The sequence below is a fragment of the Bos taurus genome, chromosome 19 (genome assembly GCF_002263795.3).
Source record: "Bos taurus isolate L1 Dominette 01449 registration number 42190680 breed Hereford chromosome 19, ARS-UCD2.0, whole genome shotgun sequence".
Taxonomy (NCBI): domain Eukaryota; kingdom Metazoa; phylum Chordata; class Mammalia; order Artiodactyla; family Bovidae; genus Bos; species Bos taurus.
Genome location: NC_037346.1, coordinates 21,418,335 through 21,435,998, shown reverse-complemented (window position 1 = coordinate 21,435,998; position 17,664 = coordinate 21,418,335). Strand labels below are relative to the sequence as shown.

The 17,664-nt window shown below is 43.1% G+C and overlaps 1 protein-coding gene across 2 annotated transcripts in view; it reads left to right on the top strand.

The window, feature by feature from the left end:
- The window catches only part of TMIGD1 (transmembrane and immunoglobulin domain containing 1), a 66,793-nt gene that overhangs the window by 29,875 nt on the left and 19,254 nt on the right, over window positions 1–17,664 (top strand). The window lies entirely within an intron of this gene.

Genomic DNA, 17,664 nt, shown 5'->3' with positions numbered 1-17,664 from the left:
TTCGGTATATGCTCAAGAGAAATGAAAACATACTTCCACACAAAAACTTGTACATCAATATTCACAGAAACTCTAATCACAATAGCTAAAAAGTGGAAACAACCTAATTGTGCATGAACTGATGAATGAATAAACAATATGTGGTAAATCCACACAGAGGAATAATATTTAACCATGAAAAGAAAGGAAGTAATGATACATGCTGCAACATGGATGAATCTTGAAACCATCATACAAAGTAAAAGACGTCAGACATAAAAGACCACGTACTGAGTGATTACATTTATAGGAAATGTCCTGAATAAGCAAATCCATAGAGGCAGAAAGTAGATGAGTGGTTTTCAGGGGCTGGAGGAAGGGGGAAATAGTGAGTGACTGCTAAGGCACACAGGGTTTCTTTTGGAGTGACAAAAATACCCTAAAATTAGATAGTGATGGTTGTACAACTCGGTGAATATTCTGAAAACCACTGAATTGCACACTGTTTTAAAATATTTATTTATTTGGCTATGCCGAATCTTAGTTGCAGCATGCAAACTCTTAGTGGCAGCATGTGGGATCTAGTTTCCTGACCTGGGATTGAACCTGGGCCCCCAGCACTGGGAGCGTGGAGTCTTAGCCACTGGCCACCAGGGAAGTCCCTGAATTGCATACTTTAAAAGGGCAAATTTTATGTGAATTATATATCAATAAACCTATTATTGAAGTTTTTTTTTTTAATCATTAATATAGTAATGTGATACCATGAATCAGAATAGAATTTAAAAGTCAAATAGTGCACAGGACTCTCATGAAAATATAGGCTATGACTCTGTATATTATAGAATAAGCATCTGAAAATACGGTTAATTTGCACAAGTAAGCCAAAGATAACAGTGTATATAGTAGAAAAGGATGATGAGTGTAGGAAATTGGTTATTTCTGGGCTAGCAAGTTACTTATCTCTATTCTCAGTGTATTGTTTATGAACTTGTTCATATCTGAGCATAAAGCCACCCTTTATTTTTTTATTGTCATTTTCAAACAAATGTGACCTCTCTGGTAAAGAAATAATACTTTTCTAGAAGAAGAACTTTTCAAATTGAAGAATTTTGCTTCTAAAAGCAGACAGAAAATATCAGAACTATGGCAACATCGTTTCTATAGCAATGAAATCTACCTTTCTTTAGCCAAACAAGGCTATAAATCATTCTATTGCCAACTAGATAGGAATCCAAACCTGAAGCTAATGACACATTTCATGCTTGAAGAGAAAGTAAACAAAAGTCCTTTATTGTGTCTTTGTTGTGTTCAACTGCTAAGTTGTGTCTGACTTTTTTCAGCCCCACAGACTGTAGCATGCCAGGCTGCTCTGTCCTTCATCATCTCCTGGAGTTTGCTTAAACTCATGTCCACTCAGTCTATGATGCCGTTAATATCCAACCATCTCATCCTCTGCCTCCCCCTTCTCCTTTGCTTTCAATTTTCCCCAGCATCAGAGTCTTTTCCGATGAGTCAGCTCTTTGCATCAGGCGGCCAAAGAATTGGAGCTACAGCTTCAGCAACAGTGCTTCCAATGAATATTCAGGGTTGATTTCCTTCAGGATGGACTGGTTTGATCTCCTTGCTGTCCAAGGGATTCTCAAGAGTCTTCTCCAGCACCGTAGTTCAGAAGTATCAATTCTTTGGTGCTCAGCCTTCTTTATGGTCCAACTCTCACATCCTTACACGACTACTGGAAAGACCACAGCCTTGACTATACAGATCTTTGTTGGCAAAGTGATGTCTCTGCTTTTTAATACTCTGTCTAGGTTTGTCATAGCTTGTCTTCCAAGGAGCAAGCATCTTTTAATTTCATGGCTGCAGTCATTACCTGCAGTAGTTTGGGAGCCCAAGAAAATATAGTCTGTTGCTGCTTCTGCTGCTGCTAAGTCACTTCAGTTGTGTCTGACTCTGTGCGACCCCATAGACGGCAGCCCACCAGGCTCCCCCATCCCTGGGATTCTCCAGGCAAGAACACTGGAGTGGGTTGCCATTTCCTTCTCCAATGCATGAAACTGAAAAGTCAAAGTGAAGTCATTCAGTCGTGTCCGACTCTTAGCGACCTCATGGATTGCAGCCTACCAGGCTCCTCTGTCCATGGGATTTTCCAGACAAGAGTACTGGAGTGGGGTGCCATTGCCTTCTCCAAAATACAGTCTAGGCTGTTGCAAAAACTCAACAGCATATGATGTGAAAGAACAATTACTGTCATCTGTGCATCCTGGAAGCTATTTCCCATCACAAAGGAAGCAAACGGCTGGTGTGATATGTACAAATCAGCTTTTGACGTATATTTGCTACATATATGAGGGGAAAATGCTCCATGACATTTAATTCTATTTATCACTCCAGATGCATGCTATGGGAAAAGAAACTTTTCATCTATAATACTTATCTTGTGAGAAAATACACGGTGGAGTTGGTACTGATGGAAACCTGGCCGTATGTTTAGCAAAGAAAGGTGTGACGGTAGGAACAAACGGTTGCACTTGAATGCCAATCTTCTGCTTCATTCCCAGAGAACAATCAGCAGACAGCATGCACCCTGACCCTGAATCAGGGATAAAGGGAAGAGTGAAGATTGCAAATATGATCAGGTCACACCATTGAGTGAATGTCTTCTTAGTGAGGAGGAACAAGATTCTGCTTTTCTAAATGGAGGCATGTTGTCTGTTGAAGGAAGGCCCTCCCACACATTTTTTTAAAATAAAGGAAGGGATTTATAGTATTTCTTCCCGACGACGCTCATAATGCCTGCAGAGATATTTCTCTGTTTTCAAGTGGATTATCTCAGCTCTGTGTTCACATTCTTGCAAGGCCTGAACCTGCCACTTCAAGATGCATATAGCAACAAGTTTTAAAAGTTAAGAATAAACCAGCAGAATTTCTTAAGAAGATCCAAACAAGCTGTATGAATTATTTATTGCCACATAACAAATCACTCCAAAGCTTAGCAGTTTAAAACAATAAGCATTTATGATCTCATAATTGCTGTGGGGCAAGAACTTGGGAGCAGGTTAGCTGGGCGACTCTGACTCAGGATTGCTCATGAGGTAGTGGTCAAGTTTTTCACTGGAATAGTAGTTTCAAGGCTTGACTGGGGAAGTATCCATTTCTAAGCTCACTTGGGTGGCTATTGGCAGGACTCAGTCATCCCTGGCTGTGGAGTGGAGATGGCAGTTCATTCACTGCCATGTGTTCCCTGCCACAACCTGCCCCCTCCCCTCCGCAGGGCATCTCACAACAAGGTGGCTGAGAGAAGGCCAACAAGACAGAAGCCAGAGTGTTTTTGTAACCTAATCTCAGAAGTGACGTCCATCCCTTCTGCCCTAATCGCTTTGTAAGAAATGTGTCAGGGGACTTCCCTGGTGGTCTGGTGGTCCACGGGACTTTGAGCTTCCACTTCTGGGGGGCACAGGTTCAGTCCCTGGTCGGGGAACTAAAGATCCCACGTGTCATGTGTGCATACGTGAGTGCTAAGTGGCTTCAGTCAGGTCCAATTCTTTGTGACCTCATGAACTGTAGCCCATCAGGCTCCTCTGTCCATGGGATTCTCCAGGCAAGAGAATACTGGAGAATCCCATGGACAAAGGAGCCTGATGGGCTACGGTCCATGGGGTCACAAAAGAGTTGGATGCTGAGGGACTAACACTTCACTTCATGGAGACCAAAAGAGGTTTGAATTAGGGTAGTGAGTCTTTTATTGATCTGCTCTACCAGGTATGAGAGACTGTTGTTTGCCCTCCAATATCTATTTCCCTCTTTGTCCTTAGTAACAAAATTCCTATTTATTAACTGGGCACATGGCTACCTGGAGTAAGGACAACAGTGATCTGTTTTCCTGCAGTTAGATGTGGTCATGTGACTGTTCTGGTCAATGAAGTATAAGCAGTAGTTGGTACAAGCAAAGTAAAGAGTTGGTGTGAGCAATTTTGAGGAAGCAGCCCTATGGGAAAGCAGTGTACCCTTCTATAGGCTTTTGTGTTGGCTAGAACATGCATGTAATGACTGAAACTCCAGCAGCCAAACTGAACCATGAGGTCACCTTGAGAGTAGAATTCATGAACGATGAAACATGAAAGAAGGACACTCTGAGAGTCCACATCAATCCTGGGATGACTATCTTTGGATTTTGTATGTATGGAAGAGAAATAAATTTGCCTTTTTGTTGGAGTCATGCCTACTTTTTCCTGTTACTCCTAACTGATAATGTGACTTGTATGTTCATGTCCAGATCCTAAACATGTACAATTCACATTTAGTCCTGCTATGACCTGAGCTGCAGTTCAGGTCATAGCACTGAATTGCACAACGTCTCTTAAGTACAGGGCAAAAAGCTTTAGCAAACGTTGCCAGGTTCCCGGTGGTAACAGGTGAGGACCTAGGATGGCTGTGTCTTGACTGGCTGTGTCTAGATTATGGGGGTAATTTATAGCGAGCTTGATGCACCTGTTGAACTGCAGAAGCAGAGCCAGGTTAGGACAGGAACTAGACTTTTTTTTCAAATTGTGTCTTCTCATTCATTTCTTTTCCTTTTGACATGTACACACTGCTTTATTTATTTTTGGCTGTGCTGAGTCTTCCTTGCTGCCCACAAGCTTTCTCAGGTTGTGGAGAGTGGGGACTATTCTTTAGCTGCAGTGCACCGGCTTCTCATTGCTGTGGTTCTCTTGTTGCGGAGCACAGGCTCTCGGCACACGGGCTTCAGTAGTTGTGGCACACAGGCTCAGTTGCTCTGTGTGGCATGTGGGATCTTTCTGGGCCAGGAATCAAACCCATGTCCTTTGCTTTGGCAGGCTGATTCTTATCCACTGGACCACCAGGGAAGCCCAGGGCAAGGACTAATGTTTGGGGTTCTCTTCAGGTCACTGAACGAGCGGGAGACTGTTGGACCCTGAGCACTCCTGCCGTCTGCCATGGGTGCTGCCTGAGTCCAAAGCCTGACAGGTTTACGATCTGTAGGTCAAGTGTCCGTCTGACTCAGATATGCAGAGCCAGCAAAGACCTTTAAGAACAGGGAGTGGGAGCTGCCGGGGACAAGGAAGTACAGATAAAAGCAAATCTGTCTTCTGAAAATAGGCAGGGAAAAGACACAAACAAAAAACCCGTATCAAGCACCAACGTGGACAGTGTTTGTGTTGTGTGGGTCAATGCCAAACAGAGGCCCCTGGGAAACAAAGGCCATGTCTGTTTTCCTTTCACGGCCTCTGCTCCGTGGTATCAATGACCTTCTCTAGTGAAACCCACACCCAGGCTTATGCCAGGGCTATGCTTAGCTCCCACTCTCCTTTTCATGGCATACCAAGAAATAAGTTGCCTCAGGGCATGTGTATAGGGTGTTTCTGGGGCATTTTGTGCCAAGGACAGCAGTGGAGACTCCAAGATGCCCACCAGTTTCTTAGGCTCAAAGTATCCCTATTGTAAAATGCAAGTCCTGCCTTGTGGGAAAAGCAGGAATTCACCTTAAGGAACAGGAAAGTTTCAGCAGTTTTATAACCTGCCATCAAAATTCCGGATTGTGCACATTTTTTGGAATGCTTCTGAACTAAGCAACTTTACTTTGATAAACTTACTCCACTATCTTCAGACTATTCTATCTGGGTATACACTAGTTCAAGAATGCCTGTAGATAAAAATACATTCCCAGTGCCAATTATTTTAAAATATATTCCCCCAAACAGGCACAGACACTTTCACTGGTCCAGAAGGAGTCAGTGTGGGAGGCTCAGTGTGGATTGCAAAGTGTTTGGGTCTTCAAGTCAGGCAGATCTTTGAGATCAAGACTCTCATGATGGAGTCCAAAGATATGATCCATAGTTATGGAACAAAAAATGAAGAAGGAGTACACACATTACTTAATTACAAAGATGATCAGCTGAGGAGTTATAAATATTGATAAAACCTTAGCGGGTTGCTATATAACACAGGGAACTCTGCCCGGTGCTCTGTGATGACCTAGAGGAGTGAGATGAGGGGTGAAGGAGGGCCAAGAGGGAAGCGATATACATGTACTTATGGGCTGATACATGTTGCTATATGGCAGAAACCAGCACAATATTGTAAAGCAATTATCCTCCAATTAAAAATAAATTTAAAAATAAACGAATAAAAACTTGCACTCCTAAAAAGAAACTTTAGCAGGAAGCAACTGGGGAGATGAAAAGGAAATGTTAGTGCACTAAATCCTTCTCTGTCACAACAGGAGGTCAATTAATAAACCAAGAAATGATGGTATACATGCATTGTTGGTGGGAATGTAAATTGGTGCAGCTGCTATGGAAAGCAGTATGAAGGTTCCTTAAAAAACTGAAAATTGAGGGACTTCCTTGGTGGTCCAGTGGTTAAGAGCCTATGTTTCCAATGCAGGGGGTGCCTGTTAGATCCCTGGTCAGGGCTAAGATCCCACATGCCTAGTGGCCAAAAAACCAAAACATAAAACAGAAACAGTATTGTGACAAATTCACTAAACACCTTAAAAATGGTCCACATTAAAACAAAAATCTTTAAAAAACTAAACACTGAGTTACATGAAAGTGAAAGTGAAGTCGCTCGGTTGTGTCCGACTCTGCGACCCAGTGGACTGTAGCCCACCAGGCTCCTCCGTCCATGGGATTCTCCAGGCAAGTACACCGGAGTGGGTTGCCATTTCCTTCTCCAGGGTATCTTCCCGACCCAGGGATCGAACCCAGGTCTCCCGCATTGCAGGCAGACGCTTTAACCTCTGAGCCACCAGGGAAGTCCAAAACTAAAAGTTAAAAATTGAGTTACATACGATCCTGCAATTCCACTTCTGGACATACATCCAGAGAAAACTCTAATTCAAAAAGTTGCATGCACTTTTTACAACAGCATTTTTTTTTATAGCAGCACTATTTACAACAGCCAAGACATGGAAGTAACCTAAACATCCATTAACATGAATGGATGGATAAAGAAGATGTGGTATATATATGGTTGGGTGGAACATTACTCAGCCATAAAAAAGAATTAAATCATGTCATTTGCAACAATGTGGATGGATCTAGAGATGATCATACTAAATGAAGTAAGTCAGAGAAAGACAAATACATGACATCACTTATATGTGAAATCTAACATATGATACAAATGAACTTATTTACAAATCAGAAACAGACTCATGGCATAGAAAACAAATTTATGGTTACCAAAGGGAAAGTGGGGAGATAAATCAGGAGTTTGGGATTGGCAGATGCAAGCTACTGTGTATAAAATAAACAGTAAGATCCTACTGTTATAGCACATGAAACTATATTCAGTGTCTTGTAATAAACTATAATAGAAAATAATTTTTTAAAAAGAAATGCTGGTATTTTTTGGCAAAAATGTATGATATGCTATGATGCACTGTTCTAGGTATTTTATATTCAAATAATATAAAAAATATTTTATACAGATATAAAATATTAAATAAAAAAATCACTGTCTTCATTATTCTATACTAATAAGTCTGTTGGTTAAAGACAGCAACACTACCAAAAGAGACAGCAAAAGTCTGAAAAGAGTTGCTTTGAGAAGTGGATTTACGATATGCATGTACACACACATTCTTGGATATAAAATTTTTTAAATTATCAACAAAATATTCTACTACCTACTAGCTATGTATTCTTGAATAGATTAAACCCCCCAGGTCTCTGTTCTTTTTGTCCAGAAATTGGGAATAATGATGATTTAATTACAGGAATACCTAATATAAAGCAGCCAGGAAAATGTCAGTCCGCTTCCCTCTGTCTCCCATGTAATATTTTGTAGCTCAAGGTCTTCAGGCTGAGAAGTGACATCCATTCTTGGGTCTGGCTGGCCTGAGAAAGCCGCATGAGTTTTCTCTGCCTGCGTCTGTCCATCTGACATAAAGCTTCTCATCTTCAGTTTCTCCATGCACTACAATAGCAGGCTGTCCGTTGGTGAAAACTGAGCATCTCAAAAGAACACTGGCCACATATTAACATGCTTTTCGCTTGAATGATGCTATGCAGTCATTGATGTCATGTTTACTGCTCACTTAGGGACCGCTTGGGAAAATCTGTTGTCCTGACTGTATTATTGCCTCAGAACTTTCATAGTTGGGCCTCATGATGTAAGGGAGAGAACAATTATGAATTCAAGAGAGGGAGAGAGAGAGATCACTGTCTGGGATCAGGAAGTAATTAGTAGAAAAGCACTAAAGATGTCAGCACAACAGAGCAAGGGGGATCGCTGACGTCTAACCTGCCTGGAATGTGATCCTCTGTGTGTCTACACATCTACAAAGATGGCTATACCTGCAGGTAGCTTCTGTGATGTGTGAGTGGGTAGGCGGGGCAGGGGAGGGGGAGAGGAGATTAAGGGTAGGGTGCATGCTCAGTCACTCTGCTGTGTCCAACTTTTTGCAACCCCTAGACTCTAGCCTGACAGGCTCCTCTGGCCATGGAATTTTCCAGGCAAGAATACTGGAGTGGGTTTCCATTTCCTACTCGACAGGATCTTCCCAATTCAGGGATCAAACCCATGTCTCTTGCATCTTTGGCATTGGCAGGCAGATTCTTTAACCACTGTGCCACCTAGGAAGCCCTCAGGGATAGGGTACAGGTAGTGATGTTCTGGTAAAGAACACCAGTCCTGGAGAGAAGAGCCCTGATTTGTAATGGTTGTTAATTTCACTGGTGTAACTGCTCCCAGTGGGGCCAGTTTCAGGCTACCAAGTTGAAGTCATTGAATGCAGAGTTGAGAAGAAAAGCGCAGTGTCAGCTCTGGTAGTTGGTACTAGCAGTTCCAGCACATTGCTGGCTGCAGGTTTCCAGAACAATCTCTTTCAGAAACAAAAAAAGCTCCTTGCACTCATCTGCTTCTAAAGTTGTGGATATTGCTTTGCCTTTTATTACCAAATCCAATCCGTACATCCCAAACAGAATTGTTCATTCAACCCTTGTTGATTATTTAATCCTTTGTAAAGTTCATGGCTCATCACAACTCACAGAAATTCTGGAACTGGAGTTTTGCTTGGTTGGGTTTTTTTCTCCAAAATCTAACACAATGGTTGGCAAGAGCATTTGTTTATTCAGAAATCAGCCAACAGGATGCTACAGGTCTGTGAGTTCACCTAAAGATTTGGCGAACTTCCACAGGTCAAGGAAAGCTCTGAGCAGGCAAGAGGGGGCTCCCTGACTTCAGGTGCCCCCACAGTTACAATTCTTTGGAAATTAGGAGGCTATCTGGTTTTTGGCACGTGTATGAACCTCTTCCTCATCCCACAGGAAACACTCTCTCATTAGTCTCTAGGGAAACATCCCTTTGAAACTCTGCCCCACCTCCTTCCTCCCTGAAATCTGTATCCGGGAGCCAGACAGCACTAGATCCAAGCCCTATGGAGCCCAAATGTTTATATACTTGGGGCCCTTCTTTAAGGAAAAGAATATAAAGTTACAACTATAAAGCTACTGAGGTCAAGGCCTTTATAGAATGAGCCCGTACAAATGAGGGTCTCTTGCAGAAGCATCCCTAACTTCCAGTAAATATGTCCCTGGAGCCAGACTACACTCAGAAGGAAATTGGATGTTTGCCTGGTGTGGGTGAGGGGTGGAATGCCCTGCATTTTTCCCTTTTGGTTGAAGAGGAAGCTCCAGGCCCCTGTTTCTGCTTAAAACTCTGCCTTCGAGCCTGACACTGGAAGACACTATCCAACTTATTAGGAAACCATTTTATTCTGCATCACTCATGCTGGATCACATGGCTTCCTCCCACTGCTTGATACAGAATACCCCAATTATGCTTGTAACAGGCAGAGATCAGCCCCACTAGTCCAAGGAAATTTCTTCTCTCCCCGGTGGCTCAGATGGTAAAGAACCTGCCTGAAATGCAGGAGACCCAAGTTCGATCCTTGGGTCTGGAAGATCCCCTGGAGAAGAAAATGGCAACCCACTCCAGTATTCTTGCCTGGAAAATCCCATGGACAAAGGAGCTTGGTGGGCTACAGTCCATAGGGTCGCAAAGAGTTAGACACAACTGAGCAACTTCACTTCCACTTTTCTTTCTGTCAACCTCTGGCAAAGTCTAACTTCAGGATCACTGTGGATGAGAAGGGACCTCTAGTGGTCAATCTCAAAGGTCACATCGCTGCTCCCTTCTACCTGTTCTCTGAAAGGTGTTCTGAACCGTCAGCTCTGGGTTGCCAGTCTAAGAAGTGGAGGGAGGAAAATACAAGATGCAGTTCAGTTTAGTTCAGTTGCTCAGTCGTGTCTGACTCTTTGCAACCCCATGGACTGCAGCACACCAGGCCTCCCTGTCCATCACCAACTCCCAGAACTTGCTCAAACTCATGTTCATTGAGTGGATGATGCCATCCAACCATCTCATCCTCTGTCGTCCTGTTTTCCTCCTGCCTTCAATCTTTCCCAGCATCAGGGTCTTTTCTAATGAGTCAGTTCTTCGCATCAGGTGGCCAAAGTATTGGAGTTTCAGCTTCAGCATCAGTTCTTCCAATGAATATTCAGGACTGATTTTCTTTAGGATGGACTGGTTTGATCTCCTTGCTGTCCAAGGGACTCTCAAGAGTCTTTTCCAACACCACAGTTCAAAAGCATCAGTTCTTTGGCAATTAGCTTTCTTTATGGATACATGATAGATGAGAGGAATTGGGGTTCTTTGGTAGCTCAGAAGTGAAGAATCTGCCTGCCAATGCAGGAGACGTGAGTTTGATCCCTGGGTGGGGAAGATCCCCTGGAAGAAGGAAATGGCACCCCACTTCCAGTATTCTTGCCTGGGAAATCCCATGGATAGAGGAGCTACAGTCTAAGGGGTCGCAAAGAGTCAGACACAACTTAGCGACTAAATAACAACAACAAGAGGAATTTGGGGTTTTGATATAGGTAGGTTGTGGAGGATGGGATGGCTGTGCCACTGCATGGCACATAGAAGATGTAGTGGAAGGACTTCCCTGGCGGTCCAGTGGCTAAGACTCTGCTTCCACTGCAGAGGGTGTGGGTTGGTTGAGAAACTAAGATCTTGCATGCTATGGCCAAAAAAAGAAGATGTAGTGGATATTTTTTCTGTATACTACCACACGTAATCTACCCATCTCCTAGAATGTTTGGACCCAGTGCTGTGCCAGGGAATGAAGGGAGGGCAGGGGCTGAAGGGACGTAGGGCAAGCAGAAATGCAATTTCAGCCCAAAGTCATAGATGTTGTGCATTTTGAAAGCAGAACATAGTCCTATGAAAGAGCACAGTTTCATATTTTATTAAAAGCATGACTCTTGAGAAGCTAATTGAAAGAGCAGAGACTGCTTGTCTGCAGAGATCATGCACTCTTAACTGCTCTTAGTCTCTAAATAGGCATAACAGGAGAAGCCCTGCCAGTGTTGGCAGGAGGTATCTGCTGAAGTACTATCTTTAGAGGTGCAGCAGTACCTCTCATGGGATGGAGATCTCTTCTGACTCTGAGGTTCCTTACTGGAAACCCACTTGCCTATAAATACAAGCCACATTTCCCAATACATTCTTTTTCAGTAATAAAGTTGATATTTTGGTAAATAAATAAATAAAAGCAGAGACTATCTCCCCAGAAAAATACCCACATGCACTTTCACACACACACATGTTTTTGCCTAAAATTCAGGGACTTAACAAGCACTCTAAAACTCATCCCAAGTGGGTCAAGAAGCCAAGTTGGGAATTCCCTGGTGGTCCAGTGGTCCACTCTGCACTTTCACTGCTGAGTCTGGGGTTCCATCCCTGGTCAGGAAATTAAGATCCCATAAGCCACGCAACACAGCCAAAAAACACCCCAAACAAAACAAAAAAGCAAAGAAGCAGTGTAAAGAAACTCTGAAGCAAGACACTGGGAAAAGGAACCTTGTGGCAGCGAGGAATCCTGAGTGGATTCTAACCCCGTGTCACTTTGGACAAGTCGCTTTATGTCTCTGAACTTCACTTCCTCACCTATTAAAAAACAGGAGGATTAGCCAGAAATCGAGTTGCCCAATTAAAGACAGAATACCTAATTAAATCTGAATTTCAGATTCACATGATTTTTTTTTAGTGTAAGCATATTCCAAACATTGGCTTTGTCATAAATTAACAGATGGCAGTTGCACAAGACATACTTATACTAAAAAATTATTTGTTACTTACCTGAAATTCAAATGCAGTAGCTGTCTTGGATCTTTATTTGCTAAATGTGGCAACCCAGGCAGCCTTTCAGGTCTTAATTTAAGGTCTAAGATTCTCGGTGGTAAAGGAATGTAATAAAGGATGAGAAGTTAGAGGATCACTAATCACTGTTTAGAAGCTGGAAATTCTGAAGTTCCATGACCCATTTTAAGCAGTTTGGTAAATACTGTGTCGAATTCTGGATGAAAAAGCACCACGTTGGGTCCCTGAGTGGCTCAAAGAACCAGTCTATCATTGTAAGGCTGTGACGACTAGATTTCTCATTTTTCTGTTACATTAAAGCCCTCAGTGGTATTCGCAGCAACCTGGCCTGACCCTGCTGACCTGTGACCCTCCTGCCATTTGCTGAGCTGCTGCCTCTGTTGCATCAAGCTTGGTGACAGCAGATGCGGATGCAGCTCGAAGGCCTTTGGGGATGGGATGGTCAGCACCCAGCTGCGCTGCACCTCATCTTCCCTCCTGGTTGTTTTCCTCCCTGTTCTCCATCCCCACATGACAGGAAGTACTGAGAGGTCTGTGCCCCGGCAGGGTCAGTTTCCCCCAGGGCAGCCCTGTGTACACATTCTCTTCTGGGTCAGAGCACTCAATTCATCTCCAAGTGAGCACCCTGCCCGTTTTTCCCCTTCTCCTCCCCTCCTTCCTTGCTCCTTCCTCCCATCTTTTCTTCCTTCCCTCCTTCCTTCTTTAACTACTGTTTCTTTTTTTCCTTTAAAAATTTTTTTTTTAATTTTTAATTGGAGGATAATGACTTACAATATTGAGACAGTTTCTGCCATGCATCAACACGAATTAGCCATAGGTACGCATATGTCCCCTCCCTCTTGAACCTCCCTCCCACTACTTTTTTTTTTTTTTTTACTTTTTGGTCATGCTGTATGGCATGTAGAATCTTAGTTCTCCAACCAGGGATTGAACCCACATCCCTTGCACTGGGAGCATGGAGTCTTAGCCACAGGACCACCAGGGAATTCACACTACTGTTTCTTGAGTACCCACCAAGCACTAAGCACTGTTGCTGCTGCTGCTGCTGCTGCTAAGTTGCTTCAGTCGTGTCCGACTCTGCGCGACCCCATAGACGGCAGCCCACCAGGCTCCCCCGTCCCTGGGATTCTCCAGGCAAGAACACTGGAGTGGGTTGCCATTTCTTTCTCCAATGCATGAAAGTAAAAAGTGAAAGTGAAGTCGCTCTGTCGTGCATGACTCTTAGCAACCCCATGGACTGCAGCCTACCAGGCTCCTCCGTCCATGGGATTTTCCAGGCAAAAGTACTGGAGTGGGGCGCCATTGCCTTCTCCACTAAGCACTGTACTAGGCACTTATCCTGAGCTAAGGCACTCCCACCTTCATCACCCTCATCGATGCTTAGTCTCAAAGGCCATGGTTCTCAAAATGAGACCCCTGAACCGCGGTGTCAGTCACCCTGGAGCTTGTTAAATATGAGATTCTTGATGAAGGAAAGGTGGCCGGAGACTCCCCAGGTGCTTTTCGGAGTTCACTTAGCTTAGACCCCGATGGCTGCCCGATCTTGGACACCCTCCTCTGCCCGGAGTACGGAAGTCTGATGTGGAGTGAATTGTTTCTACTCCTGGAAATTTCCACATTCGAGGTTGCCTGTCTTTTCTCCCTCTGGGCCTGAGCTACTTGCAGAGGACATGGAATACTGGACTCTGTTAATAGTCCAACCAGCTGAACTACTTAGGCTTAATGGTTAACTATTAAGCTTAACTTCTAAGGGCTGAATGATTTCTTCTTGCTTGTCAGTCCTAGGAAAGAAAGAGGAATGTTCCAGGGACAATGTACATGGTCCTGGGCAAATTATATCACTTCTTTGACTCTCCAGAAGGGGTGCCATGATACCATTTTTTAATCTGAAAAAGCACCCTAACTGGTTTCTGACCATAGTTACCTTTCCCCTCTAGAATGGAAGAGCCTAGAAGATCAGGAGCTTCTTTGTATCATCCAGGGTACCCATCTAATGCTGTGCAGTTAAGGGGGTACCATTCATTTTATAGACATCATTGATTTGTAGTTATTAAAACAGTTCTCCACAGTGGCAGTTGAGTGACTTGAAAGCCAAGTCTTAACTAAATCGTAACAAAGAAACCCATCTTGGTTTGGATGGGACAGGCATCCCCAAGGCTTAGAGTACTCAGCATATAGTGGACACTCAGTAAAGTCTGCAAAATACTTTCCTTCAACATTTCAGTTATGAAACTCTGAGGGACTTCCCTGGTGGTCCAGTGGTTAAGACTCTGCCTTCCACTGCAGGGGATGTGGGTTCAATGCCTGGTTGGGGAACTAGGATCCCACAGGCCACAGGGCAACTAAGCCCACGAGCACACACACAAATAAATGTTGGGAAAAAAGAAAATGGTAAACATACAGAAGAGCTGAAAGGAAGAATAGTACAATGAAGATCTATATACCCCAACCTGGACTCTAGATTCAATAAATGTTAACATTTTCCTGTATTTGTTGTGTGTGTGTGTCTTTATTTATTTTTTCTGAATCATTTGAAAATTAGCTGCAGTCATCATGACACTTAACTCATAAATATTTCAGCAGACATCTCTTAAGAATGAGGACAGTCTCCTATATAACCACCATAGCATTATCACATCCAAGAGTAAATTAACCATTATTTCCCAATGTCATCTAATACCCAGTTCTAGAGGTTAATGTTATTACCTTTCTCACATCCCTTTGGCCTGCCTAGAGGTCACCTGCAAACAGTTCCCATATGGCCAGTGACTTTCTGTCTGCCTGGACATTCACAACCAGACCAGGAGAGTGCACTGTACCTTTACAGAGTGGGTTGGAAGTGCTGGAGAGCCAACACCAAGAATGCCCCTTAACCAATGATGGAGTAAAGTTGGTGGATAAATACTCAAGCTTCCTCTCCTTCAGTTCAGCTCAGTTCAGTCGCTCAGTCGTGTCCGACTCTTTGCGACCCCATGAATCGCAGCACGCCACGTCTCCCTGTCCATCACCAACTCCCAGAGTTCACCCAAACTCACGTCCATCGAGTCAGTGATGCCATCCAGCCATCTCATCCTCTGTCGTCCCCTTCTCCTGCCCCCAATCCCTCCCAGCATCAGGGTCTTTTCCAATGACTCAACTCTTCGCATGAGGTGGTCCAAGTATTGGAGTTTCAGCTTCAACATCAGTCCTTCCAATGAACACCCAGGACTGGTCTCCTTTAGGATGGACTGGTTGGATCTCCTTGCAGCCCAAGGGACTCTCAAGAGTCTTCTCCAGCACCACAGGTCAAAAGCATCAATTCTTCGGTGCTCAGCTTTCTTCATAGTCCAACTCTCACATCCATGCATGACCACTGGAAAAACCATAGCCTTGACTAGACGGACCTTTGTTGGCAAAGTAATGTCTCTACTTTTTCATATGCTATCTAGGTTGGTCATAATTTTCCTTCCAGGGAGTAAGCGTCTTTTAATTTCATGGCTGCAATCACCATATGCGGTGATTTTGGAGCCCTAAAAAACAAAGTCTGACACTGTTTGTACTGTTTGCCCATCTATTTCCCATGAAGTGATGGGACCAGATACCATGATCTTAGTTTTCTGAATGTTGAGCTTTAAGCCAACTTTTTCACTCTCCTCTTTCACTTTCATCAAGAGGCTTTTTAGTTCCTCTTCACTTTCTGCCATAAGGTGGTGTCATCTGCATATCTGAGGTGATCGATATTTCTCCCAGCAATCTTGATTCCAGCTTATGCTTCTTCCAGCCCAGTGTTTCTCATGATGTACTCTGAGAGGATTCTGAGGTGTGTTCCCTAGAGCTTGTCATAGGGTCCGTAGCAAGAGTTGACCACAGTAACCTGTTCATTAACACATCCTTTATTTGTTTTCTTTCCTTTCTCATCTCACTTCCATTCTGTGCTTCCTAAGATCACCTTGAAGTAAACTAATTGCATGCAAAGTTTTATCTTCAGTTTTGCTTTGGAGGGACCCAGAACCAAGACATCAATTCTCTGTTAAGTTCTAAATGATAATAGTAAAACCCAGTGCCCTCAGATCCATACAGAAACAAACTCAACACCTGCTTCAAGACTTCCCTCGTGGTCCAGTGAGTAAAGACTCAATGCTCCCAATGCAGGAGGCCCAGGTTCTCTCCCTGGTCAGGGAACTAGATCCAACATGCCACAACTCAAGATCTCGCATGCTGCAGCTAAGACCTGGCACAGCCAAATAAATAAACATATAAAACCTGCTTAGACAGTGCTTGCAACCCAGCCAACAGGAAACGCTCTTAGTTGTGATTCTTACTGAAACAATGCTACAGCGTGGCTGTGTTTATCACACCTTGCCCAGACTATGTTAATAATAATAGTAGCTACTGCTTAATAAGAGCTTATTGTGGAGCTGCTTCGAATGCTTTGTCTCATGTAATCCTCAAATGACCCTGTAGGGAGGACACTATTATTAACCACATCATATTGACAAAGAACCTAAGGCCCATAGAAGTAAAATAACTTTATAAAGTCACACAGCTAGCAAGCAGCAGGTCTCTGATGTTCTTAACCAATGTTTTAAAAATGTACAGGGAACCATAAATATTTTTTTATTCTATTCTTGCATGAATGGGAACCATAGTACTTGCCAGATAAAATTCATGTTGGAACAACACCATAAATGAGTTTTGTTGTTTTTTTTTTTTTTTTTTTAATTTTGTGGCCATGCTGGGTCTTCATTGCTGCACTGGATTTTCTCTAGTTGTGGCAAGTGGAGGCTACTCTTTAGTTGCAGTGTTCAGGCTTCTCTTTGCAGTGGCTTCTTTTGTTGCGGAGCACAGGTTCTAGGGCATGGGGCTTCAGTAGTTGTGGCGAATGGGCTTAGCTGCTCTGGAGCGTGTGGGATCCTCCCTGAGCAGGGATTGAACCCATGCCTCCTGCACTGGCAGGTGGATTCTTTACCACTGAGCCATCAAGGAAGCCCCCTAAATATGTGTATTTTTTAAAACTTTATTTTATCGAAGTGTAGTTGATTTACAATGTTGTATTAATTTTTGCTGTACAGAAAAGTGATTCAGTTATAGATAAAAATACATTCTTTTTCATACTCTTTTCCATTATGGTTTATCACAGGATTTTGAATATAGCTCCCTGTACTATACAGTGGGACCTTGTTCCTTATACATAATAGTTTGCATCTGCTAATCCCAAACCCCCAGTCCAGCCTCCCCCTGACCCTTGGCAGCCACAAGCTTGTTCTCTGTGAGTTTCTTTCTGTTTTGCAGATAAGTTCATCTGCATCATATTTTAGATTCTGCATTTAAGTGAGATCAGAAACATACATATTTTTTCATAAATACGTGAATTTTATTATAAACACATAAACATGAATTCATTAATTATATAATAAAATTATAAAAATGCACAATTGCTTGCTTTTATGTCAAATTTTATAATACATGAGAATAAAATCAGGCGTTTAATTTTAATTATTATTTATGTAGGTA